Source organism: Hermetia illucens, chromosome 5 (genome assembly GCF_905115235.1).
Source record: "Hermetia illucens chromosome 5, iHerIll2.2.curated.20191125, whole genome shotgun sequence".
Lineage (NCBI taxonomy): Eukaryota > Metazoa > Arthropoda > Insecta > Diptera > Stratiomyidae > Hermetia > Hermetia illucens.
In genome coordinates, this window is record NC_051853.1 from 82,002,361 (window position 1) to 82,021,807 (window position 19,447).

General features: G+C 41.1%; 1 protein-coding gene and 1 non-coding gene across 4 annotated transcripts in view; one reads left to right on the top strand and one right to left on the bottom strand.

Annotated features, from left to right (window-relative positions):
• LOC119657069 (serine-rich adhesin for platelets) overlaps positions 1-19,447 on the top strand; it is a 181,560-nt gene that overhangs the window by 77,402 nt on the left and 84,711 nt on the right. The window lies entirely within an intron of this gene.
• Trnak-cuu lies at positions 3,750-3,822 on the bottom strand. The gene has a single exon. It is a non-coding gene; the product is annotated as a tRNA-Lys (tRNA).

Genomic DNA, 19,447 nt, shown 5'->3' on the forward strand with positions numbered 1-19,447 from the left:
AAACTTGGGGTTAAGAATACTCATAAAGTCTTCCTTTCTTATAATAAAAAGCGACTAAAAGAGATAGAAATTCGTGGGTTGGGAACCTGCAAATTTAGAAACTTTACTGCTACCGAAACGAAACCAACGGAGACATCCAATATAGTGGGGAAGGGTGCTTTCCATGAATCATTACAGGCGGCTCAGGAGAGGCTAAATGTGACATTATTATTCTTATGGATGATGTGAATGCCAAGGTAGGCTCTAACAACTTCTTGCTCGGATATGTGATGAGAAAGCACGTAAAGATTATGGTTTGAGGATTTCTATGGCTTTTACCGCCTCCTGATTGATGGCATATTATTCGAGGAGAGCTTTCCATGTGGTCAGTTGGATTGGATAACGTCTCCTGGAAGAGCTTAATTAAAAAGGCACCGACATTGGCTTCGACAGGGGATCAACATCTGATGGCCGCTGACCTTCGTTTACGTGTTGTGGCTGGGCACTTCTCGGAGGGTTGGAGAGGTGCAACTCCCGAAGTTCAACATCGACTATTTGTACGATCCAGCTGTCACTCAATAGTGGAAGAGCTATCTTGCCGCCCGCCTGAAAATGTCGATGAGCATTGTGTGTCGCTACGACTGGTGCAGGTATGCGCACTCGAACTCCGATGACGAGGGAAATCGCTGGAGGTTCAGCGTAGTGTGCATCATGATGCAAGGGGATTTGCTATTGCGCTAGTCAGAGAAGCGGAAGATACCACAGAACGCATGCCTATACCGCATCACGGAAGAGCTTGAATATAATTACAATTCTTTTGATTATCCTGTGAAGGACTTTGGGGTTCGAGTCTTCATACACGATAACGAACAACTGAAGAGATGGAAAAAACACTCCACCACGGTTTGTAACCATATGACGTCCCATAAAGTACCTCTTCTTGTGGATGAAATGGCTAGCCACCGTAACATGTGGATAAAGATTGTTCCCCTAACCAGAAGAGAAATCATTTCGGCAATCAATGCACTCAAACCTTGTAATACTACTGGACGGACGTTCCGCAGAATAACTTATCGCCTGCAGTTACTGCAGATCTATTTCTTCCACTCGTACGAAAATTTTAGTAAATCCGAGACTTTTCCCAGAGAGTTGAAAAAGAGGATGTTTATTAAGATTGCGAAGAAATACATCGTTTCGAGTGTGACAATTGCAGAGGAATCTGCGTGTTCCCTGCAGTCCCAAAAATAATAGCTAAAATAATCCTGGAACGCATCTACGAACATCTCAAGAGTTTGATCGACAAAGACTAGACCGATTTCCGTTTCGAATCCACGCTATGGATCATTTTAGAACAGTGCGCGGAATTCAAATCTTCACGCCAACTGCTCTTCACCGATTTCGAGAAAACTTTCTATAGTGCGAATAGGGGTGTAACTGACGAAGGGCATTCCGAGAAGCTAATAGATATTATCAGAGTGAGATATGATGATGCAAAATGTCATGTGCTACGCTGATGAGGTCCGTTTGCCCTCTCATCGGACCTTGGGCAAATGTTTCTGGATTTGAAACGAGTCAAACTGAAGATAAATATCAACAAAACTAAAGTTCTCACTCTGACGGGTCATCGAACTCTCCCTAACTGTATGAATTGCAGAGCGGCATATGCAGGAAACGAGGTTTCGGCCGAGAGTGGCACCAAACTGGATGTTGCCCATCGCACTAACAGCGCTAGATCCGCTTTCATCTCAACACCAAAGTCAAGTTGAGACTGCTTCGTTTTAATGCTCTTCCTATATTGCTTAATGGAGTATGTGTCCAGATTGTTCAGTGGTTAGAAAGCTAGACTGTCAGACTGTAGGCAGTGGGACTTGTATCGTGACTGGATGTCGAATGCCAGTCGACTCAGTTATGAATGAGTGCCTGAGTTAAATCAGGGTAATACTCACGGGCGAGCGTAATGCTGACCACATTGGTCCCTATAGGGTAATGTTCTAATATAGTGCACCGCTACGGTCTTGAATGAAATTCTCTGACACTCTTCTTAGTCCAGATCCAATTGGAATGACCCGATCAACCAAATTTGTATGAATGTTGAAGTGTGTGATAAGGTGTGAGTGGAATCTAAGCAGAAGAGTTGGTAGATCCATATATTTGGAACTCTTTCTTCCATGTTCTACATACGGATCCCCTCCGTTGATTGATTTTGCGATGGCGGTACAGAGCAGGACTCTTGCCACGAAACCTCACCGGAAGTTACAACTACTTGGAGGACATATTCTAGGCTCTGTTATCTGCGGTTGCCTCCTTGTGGTAGTTTCATGGTGCTTGCGGTTGTGGCCATATCGCAGGCAGAGTTCCTTTTGGGCTCAAACAAGAGGTGCGCTGTACAACTCGCGCGCCGTACCCCTTAGTTACTGCAGATTTTTTAGATATACCTCGCATCGACCAGTATGAATGATGAGACTGCATTGTAATTGTCGTTCCGACCTAGGGATTATACTTACACGGCAGGTACTCAAGTAAAACGCCCAGGACCTTCATGTTTGAAATGTATATTCGAATCGTTTTTGGGGTCTAGGTTACGAGAGTGCCCTTGCTTTATCCAGATTATTCTGAAAGAGATTTTGCCCTGGCTTCAGGCTTAGGCTTATTCATTACTGCACTACGACGTTATATTTGCATACAACAGTATACACAACACAATATAGTTGCGCTGCATTGTGCAAAAAAATCAACTGGCTCTTAGATCCACTTTGGGTCGAAATTGAGGCAACTCCTCAAAAACATATGCTAACTTCGAATGTCACCAGTTGACATATCTTCGTATTGTATGACGCCGGAACTTATACCCAAATATTTTTCGAACGAGAGTTAACAAAATATACGAACATTATTGAGGAGACATAGTGTAAATATAAACGTTTATAGCTTCTCCTCTTTATATCGCTAATTCAGTTCATGCAACCATGGAACTGAATTCAATTTCCAGATACAGAAGATTTTGTAATTAAAGTATCGAAACATAAAGTGGATAAGATACTCGTTCAAAACAAAACTGAAGATGATCAGCTAAAATTATAATGAAAATACCAACATGAAGAGATATTTTCAAAAATTTCCCAGAATTTAATTAATTTCTTTTGGTGGATCCGAAATGCAGCAAGGAGGAATCAAGCCGATGGCAGAAAGCTTTCCCGTGATAGAGTTAGAGCACTCAAGGACTTCATTAAATTTCCTCTTATGAAATCGATTCGCTGTCAAACGATTGTATGCTGTTCCTTGTTATCTTAAGTTGATAATTACAACAATTGGAAATACTGGTCTTTTATTTATATTTGATATCTTGTAATGATAATAGTGGAGATAGGAGATCCAGTCGATCCCTTGAGTGGCCGATAACGACCTAGAGGGCAGAGCTATCCCAAAAAAAACTAAACAATTTGGCAAAATTTGACCGTGAAGGTCCGCCCATGAAGATTGCAGCTCTATCAAAGCTCTCGGTCGACACGTTCTTGCACGCCTCTGTGCTAGCCAGGCTCGGGAATGTGGGGGGGTCCTTTGAGCGCTTTGATCCCTCACGCTTCATTACTAAAAATAACGTGTCTTTACCGGTGCGTGGGTAGAGCTGCAATCTTCATGGGCGGACCTTCACGGTCAAATTTTGCCAAATTGTTTAGTTTTTTTTTGGGATAGCTCTGCCCTCTAGGTCGTTATCGGCCACTCAAGGGATCGACTGGATCTCCTATCTCCACTATTATCATTACAAATGGCGCCCAACGTGGGGCACGAACCCACGACCCTGAGATTAAGAGTCTCATGCTCTACCGACTGAGCTAGCCGGGCTAGCACAGAGGCGTGCAAGAACGTGTCGACCGAGAGCTTTGATAGAGCTGCAATCTTCGTGGGCGGACCTTCACGGTCAAATTTTGCCAAATTGTTTAGTTTTTTTGGGATAGCTCTGCCCTCTAGGTCGTTATCGGCCACTCAAGGGATCGACTTGATCTCCTAGCTCCATACGGATCATTACAAATGGCGCCCAACGTGGGGCCCCCCCCCCTTACAGAAGGGACATCCTCTAAAAGAATAACTGGCCGGAGGATGTCGAGGAAGGGTGGGAACCTCACCGGCCGCGCCTCGTCCAAGATCTGAGGCGGAAGGGACGGCAATCGGGAAGGTGATCCGTCGTAGATTTTCCAATACTTGATCGCGGCACTCGGGTCCGGAGACAAACGGCTCCACGCGCGCGGTCGAGCCGTTTTTTTTTATTTTCCAATTTAGCTCGCGTTCTGGTTTTATTCGATAGGCCGTCGCGAATTCCTACATGAGATCGATTTTAAAATCCGGTGCGGACCCACGCACCGGTAAAGACACGTTATTTTTAGTAATGAAGCGTGAGGGATCAAAGCGCTCAAAGGACCCCCCCACATTCCCGAGCCTGGCTAGCACAGAGGCGTGCAAGAACGTGTCGACCGAGAGCTTTGATAAAGCTGCAATCTTCGTGGGCGGACCTTCACGGTCAAATTTTGCCAAATTGTTTAGTTTTTTTGGGATAGCTCTGCCCTCTAGGTCGTTATCGGCCACTCAAGGGATCGACTTGATCTCCTAGCTCCATACGGATCATTACAATCTTGCAATTCACTTGGTTTCAAGTTCAAGGAAGAGCTGGAGTGTAGTATATTCCCATGCACTATATTGCATTAAAAGGACGAATTGCATTGGAGCGTGATTATCTTCACAATTTAATTGGTTTCTTGGATTCCATTGTGTAAATGCTGATTACCTTTCAGTCAGTTCTGTTTCACCAATCACCCTTGTAGGTGTGCCCGATATTCTACTTTAGTACTTAACTATTCATTACAATTTCCTTTAAATTTCGAGCATAAGTAGTCCATTCGATTTAAAAGCGTCTCTCGTCTTATTTAATTATTTAGATAATATCTCGAGATAAAAGACGTCGTCTAACTGAAGAATTCTCACTACCTTGTCACGACATGGGTATGGGCTCCACGGAAGCATATTCATTGATTAAAAAGATAAAATTCAAAACCTATTCTTCAAATTGTTGGTTTGGATGCTGAATACGTCCTTCCGACAAATTTAATTCAATTTCCTGGCCACGTGTCGGACGCGAACAATCAGAACTGTACTCCTACCTATAATTCAATGAGCTTCCAGATTTCTTTTTCGCGCAGCATCTAATTTCCTTATCTGATTAATGTAATAGGGGAATCATAAGCGACAGTTCAGTAGTGATAAATTCTTCCTGTATTTGCAATTATCCGTATTGTCAGTCAAGGAGACGCCCTGCTAATAAGCAACTGACCTTGGCTTGTATCCTCCAGCATAAAATCAAACCAAAGTAAACTACGTGCAAGGAAGTGTACTTTGGAGCGGGAATAAGAATGAACGTTGGCAAGAAGTAAATATACTCAGGCGTTTTCTCTTGTGTTGACAGAACCACGTTCACGCTTCACATCTAAAGCGGACAGGCCGGCCATTAATCTAAGCCAAGATTTAAATCGAGTTAACTCAACTGTAGACAATTGATGACTGCCTTCTCGGAGGAGCCGTGAAGTAACCCGCCTTCTCCTTCCGCCACTCTATCCGCCCAAGTTTCAGGAACTAACACCGCGCTTATAACAAACAGGACCTGAAGAATGGACGCAATTCCTTTCTCTTATCGCTGGAAATAAGAAATAACCTCATTGTCACAAGTTTCTTTCGTAATTAATGTCGCCGCCGGCTGGCAGGCATATTTAGTATTTTCTAGAGTGAAACCTAAAATTCTTGTTTGGAACAAGTTCTATTTCAGCATCGTCTGTCTAGCAGCTGTGTCCCTAATGTAACTTGAACCCTTTGCGGCATAACTTTATGGGTGGATAGCGGATCGGGGACTTAGGGATGGAGGTAGCGTGGAAAGCACTTAGCCGCATATAATATAAATAACTTAAAGTATCTTAAAGCAGTGCGAATAACTTGAAGGAATCTCCTCAATTTCATTTATGCGCAGTTCATAGGTTTTTTTTTTTGATTTTTTCGGAAAGAATAAAGATTGTGCAAACTATTCAGAACTTTAGGGAAAGTGTGTGGTATTGAGTGAATTTAAAGAGCAATGCCAGATTCATTGCGTAATTAAATGCCGCAGAATATTGCTAAAGATATTATCTATATCTAATGCATCAAGCGGGCCGGAAAATATTCGAAAATTGCCAGCCGCATGCATGGCTCTTCAAAAGTATCTTTATTGCGTTTATTGCAGAATGTGTTGCAGTATGTGGTATCAGCAGTTACGGAACTGCTCGAACAACGTACACAAATCAACGAAGTAGTTGCTATGTCAAAAAGGTAGGAAAGAGTTTATCAAAACGCCACCTCAAGGCTGACTTCTATAGGAACCGCTCATAAAGGTTGGTAATCATGTTCTTGAAGAATTAGGAATTTCAGCATGAAACCTTAATCTTTCCTTCCGGCTGGAGGGTTGCAATTGTTGCGCTGTTTAGAAAAAGGAAAAGGCTGCATATCGACCAACCTCTAGTTGGAAAGCGCTCAAAAAATACATGCTACCGGGGACTTCTCACCAAGATAGTTTGGTTTTAGATTAGGAAGATCCATCCGTCATGCCAGCCGTGGATGCGGTTCATCAAGCTCCCGCACCTCACGAGCTGTCAATCTGGATAGTTGGTGCTCCTCGTAAAGTTTGATATGAGAAATGAATTTATTACGTTCCGGACACGCGAAGCAGACTAGATAATTCATTGCACATGCCGGATTATCCCTTATGGATATTGAGGGATTATCTGAGAAACCGCGTCCTGGTGAGATGGACAGGTTCTAAGTTGCAACGGAAGTTTTCAGTCTTATCTACACAAAATTGGGATTAGATGATCTCCTGCCTATGTATTCTGTAATGGCATTGTTGACGGCGTCGATTACACATTTTTCTGGTTTTTGAAATATGCAGACATTGGACAACTCTCTCCAGATGACATTGTCGGAAGGACGGTAAGGAGTGCAAATAGATGGAGTCATGTTGCGCATTACGTTTGGGCCTTCTTTCTTGCGAAGATGATACAGTTTGACCGCCGGAAAGGCTGGATGGCACGATTTTCCTTGAACTTACAGTTCCCATGCTTCTTTCCCCAACCGTTGGGGGAGATGTTTCATTGGTAATCAACGGCGGACCGGTGCAAGAATTTAACACTCTATGCATGAACGCATTCACTTACCCTACCAAAAAAATACTGATATGGTCTCTGAATCGAGAAAAAGCAACACAGTTTGCACACTGCAGAGGGCACTTCAAAAATGGATTTGTATTGAACTTTTTCAGGGGAAATACAATAGCGGGTGTATCAAAATCGCTTCGTGTCTCTGTTGGTGTTCATCAAGGAAGCGCCATCTCATCACTCCTCTTTGTTCTTGTTATGGACATCGTCACACAAGATATCCAACGTCCAGCGCCCTATACACTGCTTTATGCAGATGATGTTTTCCTAGCAGCTGATAGCAAAAATGATCTCGAGCAACCTGTCCAAAAACGGAATGATCGCCTTATGTAACACGGTCTCAGATTGAATCTAAACAAAACTGAATTTTTGACGATCGATCCCCATGAAATAGGCACAATCACTGTCAGCGGCAATGATCTGCCCAGAACTGAGCGATTTAAATACCTCGGGTCATTGCAATCAGCCAATGGAGAACTGCGTTATGCATTTGATTCACGCATTAACGCAACCTGGATGAAGTGGCGTTCCACAACTTGTGTTCTTTGTGATCGACACATCAACGAACGTCTCAAATCTAAAATTTACCGCAATATTGTCCGTCCTGTCGCTCTCTATGGTTCTGAGTGTTGGCCAACTATAAAAGGCAATGAACCGCGTCTTGCGATAATGGAGACGAAGATGTTACGTTGGACTAGTGGCGTGACACATTTTGATCACATCCGAAATGTGGATATACGCGATCGTTATGGGGTTGCACCGAACGTGGAAAAATTGCGAGAGAGGCGTCTTCGATGGTAAGGTCACGCAATTCGTGCTGACGAGAATTCACTTGCAAAGATTGGTCTGAACATCGAAGTCGATGGTAAACGACCAAAAGGCCTAAACAACGGTGGCTTGATACGATGGATGGGAAATTAAAAGCCTACAGGGATTGCACCCAGATCAGACATTCGATAGAGCCAAATGGCGAAACCGACCACGACGAGCCGACCCCGCTTGTGGACGGGACAAAGACTAAAGAAAAAGAAGAAAAAGTCGGGAAGCATGAGGCAATAATCGAAACATCTTCTAACGATAGAGCCAAAGAGTATTAAGAAGGATTGAAAAAAGTCAAAGTCAGAAGAGAAATGCAATATGGGGCCAGAAGCACGATTAGTGACACTAAGGCAGCTGTCGAGGCAGAACTTTTTATCGAAAATTACACCGAGATCTTGGAAGAATGAAATGTATCCAACAAGAGAGCAGGGAAGTAGAGTCAGAGAGAATTTCAGATAGTAACACATGGAGTGGCAATTGCTGACTTTGAGTGGATACACATGTACAAAGCAGGAGTGAATAAATTAAACTATGTATAAATTCGACTGTGAAAATACACAGTCTACTGAAGAAGCTACGCAGAACTTAATGTCGTCGGAGTAAAGCAAGCAAGGGAACATGAGAAGAAAGTGAAGGTTGCCATTGAATAGTAAAAATAGTAGACCTAGGATCGGTTAGAGAGGAGAAAAGGCAATCGGGTAATGAATAACAAGGGAATGCCAAAGTAGAAGGAACGTAAGATTTACAGAGGCAAAGGCTTTGGAGATTGTACCATCGGTAGATTTAACCGTCCTTTGCGAGGCATCCGCATTTCCCTTTGACATACACTACAGCGAGAAAGGTATCCAGAGTAGTCTTACCGTATTGAATTGAAGAGAAAAGAGAAATCCCTGGTTCGTCCCAGTTTTCTCTGCTTTGCAGGATAACTTCATATCTTCTACCAAACGGACGTATGGGAGTCCGAGAAACTGAACGCATAACAAAAACTGGACTCGGTTCCTCTAATAACACTTCCATTGTTCTATGCCTCCCACGTCCGTCGCTTTTATTCATAGATTAGGTCTACGAATTAGTCGATAAGTTGCATTACAGTGCTGCAAATTGACCAATGGATCTAGAGCTTCGGGGGATGTCGTAATCATGGGATAGATAATATCCAGATGCACAGTTCCTTGCAGTGCCATTTTTGCAGCGAAAACGATCTTATACCACCTCAACCCATCACACTGGTTATGCACAAGCGAACATCGACATGTATATTCTCATTATCACATCAGGCCTAAGTCCCCATGTCCAAGCAAAGGCTTTGAGAACTCGATTCATCTTTGCCTCGTTTGTTTCAAAGAAGTTTCTTAGCTAGAACAATTCCCAGATGTTTCACTTCTTCGGAGAGTTGAAAGGTTGTATGGAAAGAAAATATCATTCATCTCCTTCCTTTTTGTAAACAGCAACATCGTGGTTTCGCAGCGTTCCGGGATTTCGATCAACAGCTAGCACAGCTATGTCACCAGCAGTCACCAGCATAAACTTGAACGTGTATTAGCAAATTTGGCAATTCGCATAATAGTGAGTTGATCAATATTCTCCACAAAATTGACGATTGCACACCTCCTTCGAGTGGCCGTCTGTTGCGAGGTAACGATCAATACCCACTTCAACACACAGCAATATATCCACCTGATTAAAATTTCATCAGATTCAAATTCCAAATTCTATACCCTCCTTTAATAACGTTGGATATATGTCTCCCATGCCAGGTGCTTTGAAGTGATCGGAGGACAGTATGGCATCAGTCACTTTTTCTTTGGTAACCACCCACTCCCGGATGGTATACTTCCAAGAGAGTATGTACAGACTCAATTCCGGAGTTCGTGAAATTTCCATTCGTTTTTTAAGAGAGTCCAACTTGGCAGACTCCTCCCTTTTAAGGACTCTATATAGCGTTGAATTCTCTCTTTCACTACCAGTTCGTCACAGCACGTTCACAAAGAGTCTTTTTTCAAGCACCTAACAAACCTCTTATAGTTCTGAAAGTTTTGCAGGTTTTCAATCTTATTGCTTCTACAAACACGATGAGGAAGTCGTTTAATTGATGTCCTAATTTTCGGAAAATCGCGTCTCCCTTGGGTTATGGAAAAAGCCTTTACAAAGCACTCTAAAAGTGTGCGATTCACAGTCCCCAGTCGATATTCGATAGCCAAAGACGTCTTAAGTCGCCTAAGGAGCTGCACTTTATTCCCTAAAAATTCATTTAACTTTGTCCAATCCATTTTCCGGGAAATCCGTTCGCATATTGTAGTACGTCCGCCCCCAATAATCAAATTGAATTCGACGTCGGTGGTCTGGTAGTGAGACTTAGTTTGGTACCCGCCAGTTCATACTTAATCACCACATTTCTTTTTAAAGCGCATTCTATGTTCGCAGTGATTAGACCAGATGAAGAGATAATATTAAAATCAAATACTTTCTCTCATCTAAGATTGTATTTGATACTGACACAAGATGTTGAACGTTCGCAGCACAATCTATTTAGAGTTCTAGACCACTTGATTCTCCAAACACTATCAGATTCCATATTTTTATGCCAGTAGAGGACATAAAGAATCACAAGGCAAGTAAACAAATGTAACTATGCCGTCTTTTCTCTCGCCAAAATGTAAGATGGCCATAACTAGGTCCTGGGATTGGAATTTTCCTAGCATAGTTCCAGTTTTAACATCAGGGCACAGTCTCTCGACCTTATGGATCTGTCATCGTAAAAGATACAAGCTTACTTAACTGATCCAATGCCACAGATTTTGTTAAATCGAACCTAGGACCAGGAAAATGTAATTGCAGACTTACAGCTTTATCAGTTCTGGCTCGAGTGTGTATCATTGTGAGTTATCGAAGCGATGGATTATTTGATCAGAAGTACTTTTGTAGAAAATATGTGTGGAAAGGAGACGTTCTAAAACTTGTGATACTCACAAGCATCCACCAGAGTACAGTAGTTCCTTTTGCGTCAGGACAATTTTTGATCAGACTTTGGCGGGCCGTCGATAACTAAATCAATAGTAATGCTTTTGCCCAAATTAGATTATATACAAATATTATTATTGGAGCTCAATTTTATTTAATAAATTGCCCCATATTCGTCTCCTATCCTTCTATTAAATATTTCCTTCTGATCACCGAATTCGTGTCAGGAAGATAATGAAATTTAAACGTGGTAGTGTCAATTCTGTGGTCCATATTCTGTACTTCATCAATTAATTTATCATTAAAATGGATGCCATTAATAGTGGTTATTCTTTATTCATTTATGTAATTTATTTTTACTAATTCATTTTTTTTTTTCTTTTATTGCAGGTAAGACATAAGGTTGTTAAAATTTAAGGATTAGTGAACTTACTTCTGCATACGACAGTGAGTGCAAATTATGATTTTCAATGTTTGATATCTAAGTATATTATAGTTGAGGATCCCCGTTTCTAATATGCGATTTTTGTATCAACAGATTTAATACATTTCAAGAGATCGAAAAAATATAACTAAAAATGCTGCCCTTATTTTTTTTAACTAATCTAAAAAGAAGCACACGTGTCGTGTTACCTAACACTCTTACAGGACCTGCAAAAGAGTACCAGCAATAGTTGACCTGCGCAATTAATTCACATGTCATTCAATTTACGAAGAATCTTTGAAACTCCGAAGATGACCAGATTATAATCTAGGAATCAAAAAAACTATGTAGTCTTATTGCTAGGAGCATAGAAACCTTCCATCTAGAATTGAAGGTTTTTTTCGCCTAGGCAAAGCATTAATGCTAATGGTATATAAATATCTTTTATCAGTCGATATAAGAAAGATTTTCACACTACTCTACATAGGATCCATGTAAAACCATTGAGGGACCTACAAAGCTATCTAGGAGCGCAACCCGAACTTAATTTAATCCCAAACTATTTCGTGGAATAACAGTTATTATACCATTGCCGTTAGCTATTGACGTCCGTTTCCTCAATGAAAAAAACTCATTAATTGCCCTAGAATTTTCTGCGCTTTCTGTCATTTACATTTTCAAAATTTATGTTTTATCTACTAAAATATGCATTCATTGCACCTCTTACTTCTCTATAGTAATAGCCATATCAAGCATCGGGTGATTGATCTTATATCAAACAAAAATCCACCTAAGATTAATGACTGATAAAGATGAAGGAGAAGAGCAATATCGTCTTTTATTTAACTCATAAGTCAGTCTCGGGCTACCGAAAAGGTTAGTTTTATGGCACTTTTATGGGATTGCAAAAGGTGTTTTTCGCATATATGATTAGTTAATTGCGTTAAAGTCGCCTGTTTTTTCTCATAAAGTTTTTAAATTTTATCAAAAAATGCAACGGTACATTGAAATCGGTCAAGAAACGAAGTGATAGTAGGATGAGAGGTAATCATTAAACTTTCTCAAGCTATTCATCAGATTCAAAGCAGCAAAAAGAAACTCCTTAATTTACGCATATATCAAAGTTTATGCATGAACCTTTTTGAAGCAAGTGGGAGTGCTATTTCCGGTTTCCTATACTACATTTATACAACCCTTCCCTTTCAGCGAGAATGAACATACTTTTTATCCAGAATTATAAATTAAAAGTACCGATAACTTTTGAGCTATAGCTCTAATCCAGTGCAACTTTATTAATACAGAACATATGATTCCTTTATGATATTTTGTAGCGAATACTGCTTCCTTCTTTCCTTTTGAAATATTAATCCAGTGATATCTAAACATGCCCAAAAACTATTACATCAGCAGGCTGCGACACTCGCTGTCATCCCAGCCAGCCCTTTAGGAAAACTTCTTCTACAGCTTCTTCTACAGAATTGTCTGCTACTGTCCAGACTATCCTTCAGGAATTCAAAAATTCAAGAAAATATGGTTCGTAGCATTAATTCTGTATCCAAAGTGTCACGCTCGACAAATACATTATCTTCCCCCGGACATCTTACGGCTTAACATGAATCAAGCAAGTCGGCAAGTTAAATTAATCCACTACTAGTTACATTGAATTCTTCTGCTATCGGTCCTGCAGACTGCACGTAAAAAAATGTCTAGTAACAAATCCACCTATAGCGCATTGTGGGCAACAATGAGCATGGATATTGCATTACTTACTGACAAGAAAATAGCTTTTTCTGATTCTTTGTCATTATATCAGCGACCCTCTCATGGGGATTTTAAAGTCAGTTCAGTGTTAACATGCCCCCAAACGACTTTTTTGTCCAGTCTCCAACATCTCGTCCACTATATTATTTTGGACCAGGGTTATAAGTAACTAAGTAAGTTATCTACAAATTTTGTTCAGATTTATGGAAGTAATCCTATGAACTGTAGGTAACTCTCCATCCTAATCATAAATAGGATACCCAAGAAGTGTAACAAGCTCCTCATTGCCACTTCTCTTAAGCAATTCCCCATCTATCTGCCATGCATTTCCGGGTAAGTTTCATTGTCATCCCGATTTCCCTTTACTATATCAAGGATATGGGATTTTTCCTTAATAATCGCCCTCGGATCTTCGAAACTCTAGTTCTCCTAGTTCATTGAGCTTGCCCAACAACTACTAGAAGCAAGCTAACTTCAAAACCCCATGTTCGCCTACCAAAACCTTAACTAAAAAACCCATTCGAAATTTAGGATCTGATTTGAAAGTCGTAGGACTGGCCTTCAAGGCGAATGGGCGGATGAAGCAGCTGGTAACGAGACATGGGTGTTTGACTACGAATCGGAAAGCAAACATCAACATGAAGTCATCCACAAAGAGTTGTTAGAGTTAATGGTGTTTTTTATGGTGAAGCCCTAACAAACATGACAGCGCGCCTAATCACAAAGTGTTCCGCGTATTGGAGTATCTTCCGCACTAAAAGATAGCAACGCTACCCTGACTTGATCCCTCCAGCCTTTCTTCTATTCCCGAGAAAAAAATCGATTAGAAGCATCACTGCTCGGGGATAAACCGCCCGTAAGTAAGTAGGCCCTATTGCTTTCAGAACAGACAATATGTCGGTTAATTATTGAAGCCTCTTTGAAAATTGTCAAATTTTCCAACGGTAATGCAAGAGCTACGATCCTCTTTAAGTGCACCAAAGTACTGGCCTATGCTGACGATATCGTCATGGGAAGAACCACCCGAGACGTACAAACTGCCTTCATCCAGATCGAGCCATCCGCGCGAGATCTTGGGCTGCACATCAATGAAGACAAGACAAAATATATGATGGCAACGTAAGCACCGAAAACGAACCAACTAACAACATCAAACTGCACTGGTCAAACTGGAAGAATAAGGATAGGAGAATATAACTTTGAGACCGTTGACAATTTCTCCTATCCAACCACAACCGATAACAGCTACGATGATGAAATCCACGCACGGTTGTTGTCAGCCAACAGAGCCTATTTCAGGTTACAAAAACTGTTCCGCTCAAAACGTCTCACCATAAGGTCAAAGCTCTTACTGTACAAGACAATGATCTTGCCAGTCCTCACGTATTCCTCGGAGACTTAGGTTCTTAGCAAGAACAATTGCGAACTCTTGGCCGCGTTCGAGAGAAGAATCCTCCGAACAATTTTTGGTCCCCTACATGAGGATGGACGATTCCGTAGCCTACATAATGACGAAATCTATGAGCGATACCATGACCGTCCGGTTGTGGATAAAATCCGGCTCAATAGGTTAGGATGGGCGAGTCACTTAATTCGTATGGATGAGGATGATCCCGCCCGGAAAGTCTATAAGGGCAATATCTATGGAAGAAAAGAAGACGAGGCAGACCCTGCCTAAGATGGAGCGATGGCGTAGGTTAGGACGCCAGACAGCTTTTAGGGATATCGAATTGGTGGACCTCGGCGCAAAACCGGGATCTCTGGAGTTCCTTATTAAGGCAGGCCTAGACCGGATACCGGTTGTTGCGCCGTTGATGATGATGAATATTGCTTATAATGGTTGTTGTAGTGCTGACGGTCTTCTTAATCTTTTATAATGTGAATACCGTATTTCCTTTCCACTTTCGTTTATTTTCTACAAAATTTTATCTGAAGGTCCTTTTCCAATAAGTGGAAAGAGGCAAATATCATCCCCTTACAAAATAGGATGCCTCATTTGCTAATATCAGCCAATATCACTCCTTTGCTCCATGCTTAACATTCTCAAGAAGTATGCCAAAAACTGCCTTTCATCTTCCTTCGGTTATCTCACTGCAAAGGAGCAGCTTGAGTTTCAAAGGGGGCGATCAACAATAACTAACTAATTGGAACTTACCAACTTTATCGCTAAATCGCCCAATGAATGGGAAGACATGCATGAAACACTGACTTTTGACTTTGCTTAGCTGCGTTGATAGCAGGTACCTAGGAGCCGGATTAACACAAAATACTGACTGCGTGATTCCTCACAGTCAAGGTAATTTCCAATACAAAATAGGAAGATGCTTTCTTTAAGAAAATACACGATGTTGAGGAGAAGTTTCCTAAAGCTGCTGATATCGGCCAAGAAAGGGGCCAATATTTGGTAGCCACTAACCTTGACTTGCATATTTTCACAGCAGCGAAATAGAATAGAAAGTTATTTGTTGGGAACTATGTACATCGGGCACAAGTTGTGCCTTCCTGAGTACCTGACAGTAATGTTGCCCGGTGTCTCACTTTCTACCTCTCTCAGAACATCAATTGCACGTTGCTCGTGTCATGGTTCAATCTATTCCCTTCTGATTCCTTTAGGATCGCCAGACTCTCTTGTGCGTCCAACTTCCTATTGTTCTCCCATTCCTTGATAACCTCTATGTTGTCCCATGTTTTGGCATGTCTCTCCTCAATAATGTGCCGCGCTGTCATGGATTTCAGCGTTGTGCTCTTCTTTTTTTCCCCGACCGTTTCCGCTTCTTTTCGTTTGTCCTATGTATCACTTCTCACAATCTAGACATGTGACTTTATATGTCCAGAGAGTGTGTGAACCCTTTTTAAGGTTTTGTGTGAAACAAAACCTTATTAGAATCGAGACGGTGTCTGTCTGTCCGTCTGTCTGGTTTTTTTTTTTTTTTTTGAGGAGGTGGAAATCTTCAAAAGACACTGGTCTGGACACACCAGCGTGTGGGATTTTTACCCACTAAAACCACCCCCGACTCCCTCCCTGCCCCGCGGAACCACCATAAGGTATTACATCACGGGGCAGAGTCAGCTCACTCTAGCTTAATCCCATTTCTTCTATACGCGGCGCACGTGACCGCGTTTTTCTCCTTTCCTCTGCCTTTCGCAATTTATCTTGAATTGATGCGATCATGGAGTTGACCGCATCCCAATTCTCTTGATGTGCTAGCATTTTCGGCACCAGATTTTCTGGTACCAACACCTCTCCTTGAGTCTCCTCTAGGTTCCTCCTTTCTTCCACAAATCTCGGACAGTATCTGTTTGTCTGTCTGTATGTCTGTCTGTCTGTCTGTCTGCCACACCCGATTTATTCGGAAACGGCTGGACCGATTGTCACGAAAATTGGTGAGAGTATGTAATCTGGTGTTCCCTTTACATGCAGTAAGTGGCGCCATCTTGTGTTAAGTTTAAGGTGGGCTCCCCAGACATGTGAATGGAGGGTTCAAATTTTTTTTCACAGAATGTAGCCATGTGGGGTATCAAATGAAAGGTCTCAATTAGTACTTTCGAAACTGGTTCAATATTTGATGTCGGGTCAAACATGGAGGAGTGTTCTCCATTGTGAATCTTAGATTCCGATGTATCTTTTTTAGGACTTCTCTTCCCCTTTGTCTTCATAGACAATGGTGAAATTGTTATCTATCAATTATCAATCTTGTCCAGGAATATATCACCCAAAAAGGGCGATGGACGTTCTTCGTCTCCACCCCTCTGTTTTCTTTTGTAAAACTTGCCTCTTAAATATTTTTCATGTATATTCCGCCAAGTCTATTTCACGTCAAGGATGTACGATTTTTACTTAGGAGCCACTCCTTCAGATAAAGAAGCGACTCCTTTACCGGGATGCTTGGAAACAAAGCCTCTACGTCGAATGATACTAATCGTTCAACAGTTCATTTAGATTGGATGGATTGGAATGGATTTAAATCGGGGCAGCCCGGAGTGCAATCTTCGTACGTACCGCTTCCAACCCTCTCCTCGTACGTGTAAAACCGGACCAGACATCATTCGGTGCTTCCACACATGGGTAAGTGTTGGAAATCGGAAATCTTTCCCGATGAGTAGAAAACAATTCGGGAAACCAAAAGCTGGACGCTTCAGGTATATTTCTTATGTAAAGACATTTGATTGTACATTTGTCCCATTAATACGTAGCACGTAATATATACATATATTATGTGAGAGTATTCACTTTCGGGTGATATTGATATTCATAGTCTAGAATTTGCAAAGAAGCTACAATTTTGACGTATTATAACTTTCCACCAAACTTGGTAGGATCATGTTCTATGTTATAGCCTGCAAAATTTCGTGGTTCTAAGATAAACTTATGGGAGTTTTGCAATCAGTTACTAAAAGTTGTAATAATATACTATTATTAATTTTATTTGATCAGATATCGATGTGGAAGGTATTTTCGAGCCTAGGTACCATATAGTGGCAGCTTTCTGATTTTTGTGTGAATAGTTTCTGAGAATGGGTCCGTTAAAGAAATAATTACTTGCGACCCGCCGCACTCCCCACCTCTCCAAATGTCAAAACTACGACCGACTTCGAAAAGGACTAATCGAGACTTTTCATTTGATACCCCACAAAAATTATGACGGACAGCCAGACACACTGGCAGACAGACAGACGCACAGATAGTAAATCGATTTTAATAAGGTTTTGTGTAAAACAAAGAGCACCCGTCTTAAGTGCAACAGCCGTCTTAAATAACGAGCGATATTCTATGTGAAAATCATGAAAAGTAAAACCACTGCTTTCATTATTTCTTGCCTAATATCTAAGACTTACCTAAAAGATAGAAAGCTGATTGGCTATTCTTCATTAATATATATGTAAATGTAAAAAGTATTTTTTTCATTTGAGTTCTTCCCCGGAATTATTCACAATTATATTACTGGATACTAATGCTTAAAAATGTCCATGCTCCCAAAACAAACCGCAAGTTTGATAGCTACAGAGTGAAAAACGTGTCACAGATAAACCTTGTTCAGTTGAGTTTAAAAAGCCTAAAACCCCAAGGACTTATTTCAAGAACAACAACAGAAAAACTTCGCAAATACGCCCCCTGAAGCTCTTGCAGAATTAAGCAACGAAAAGATGGACTTCAGTACATGCATTTGTCGTTGTCAATTAACTAGGCATACATGTTCGTCTAATATCAGAACAAACAAATGTTCGTGTCATTCCTACCTTCGTAAATCCACTGGCAATCAAGGAGCACAGAAAAAAAATCCTAGCATTCGCATCATTAAGCGAACACAAATAAAATAAACCTTCTCAATCCTGCCCACCAACGAAATAACTCCATTGACGTGGTGCAATAAAAGAAGACAGCAAACCATAGTCACCCTCTCCAAATGTACGGATAAATACACTTGTGGGGATTTACCAGACGATTTAGTAAAAGTTAAAGGATAATGTTGTCGGATTCCGTTAAGTGACTGCAATTGTGGGGAGAAGCGATATTATTTGGTTAACTAATTCTCTGGGAGTTGCAAAGATACTTCAGTTACTGCAGTTTCAATATAGGAGAAAACAGGAAAACATAACGAATGAGGGATTATGCGGAAAGTTATACATAAAAAAATATAGGTAGATTCCACTTTGGATTAAGGGTGAAAATGAATTTAGTCATCATTGTAAAATAATAGTATATTCGCTTGTCAAGCAGAAAAAATGGCTATGGTTATGGCATTTTCAACAAACTGCGTACCATAATTGACTGCAGATGCATGACCTACTACTGAATCCAACGCAAAGGCAATGCTTCACTTTGTATATTCCTGTTTACTCCTTTGTAATTTTTAGGGTATCCACACAACCTATATTTTCGTCTTACTCTTTATTTTCCTAACTCATTTTCGATAAAACTATGTTTCAATTGCGCTATTCTCACTGTTAATGTTGTGCAAATGCTAAGCCTACAGAAAGAGAATAAGCACAAAGTCGAAAACAAATATTCATGACCTAACCCGGATTCCAACTCCTGATACGCGATTGCCCGACTGACGCCCCTGACTTACACTTTCAGTCACACTACACTTAGGGCAGAGATGGCGCAGCTTGTAACGAAGTGCCTCTCATGTGGACGCGTTATTTCAAATTTCGGTCATTTGGCTCCGCTTCGTTTAGGAAATATTCATAAAGAAACGTTTCCGTCAATTTATGCAGTCATACGGATATGGACTCAGAACTCTCACTGCTGTCATCATATTTTGAGACCAAAAAT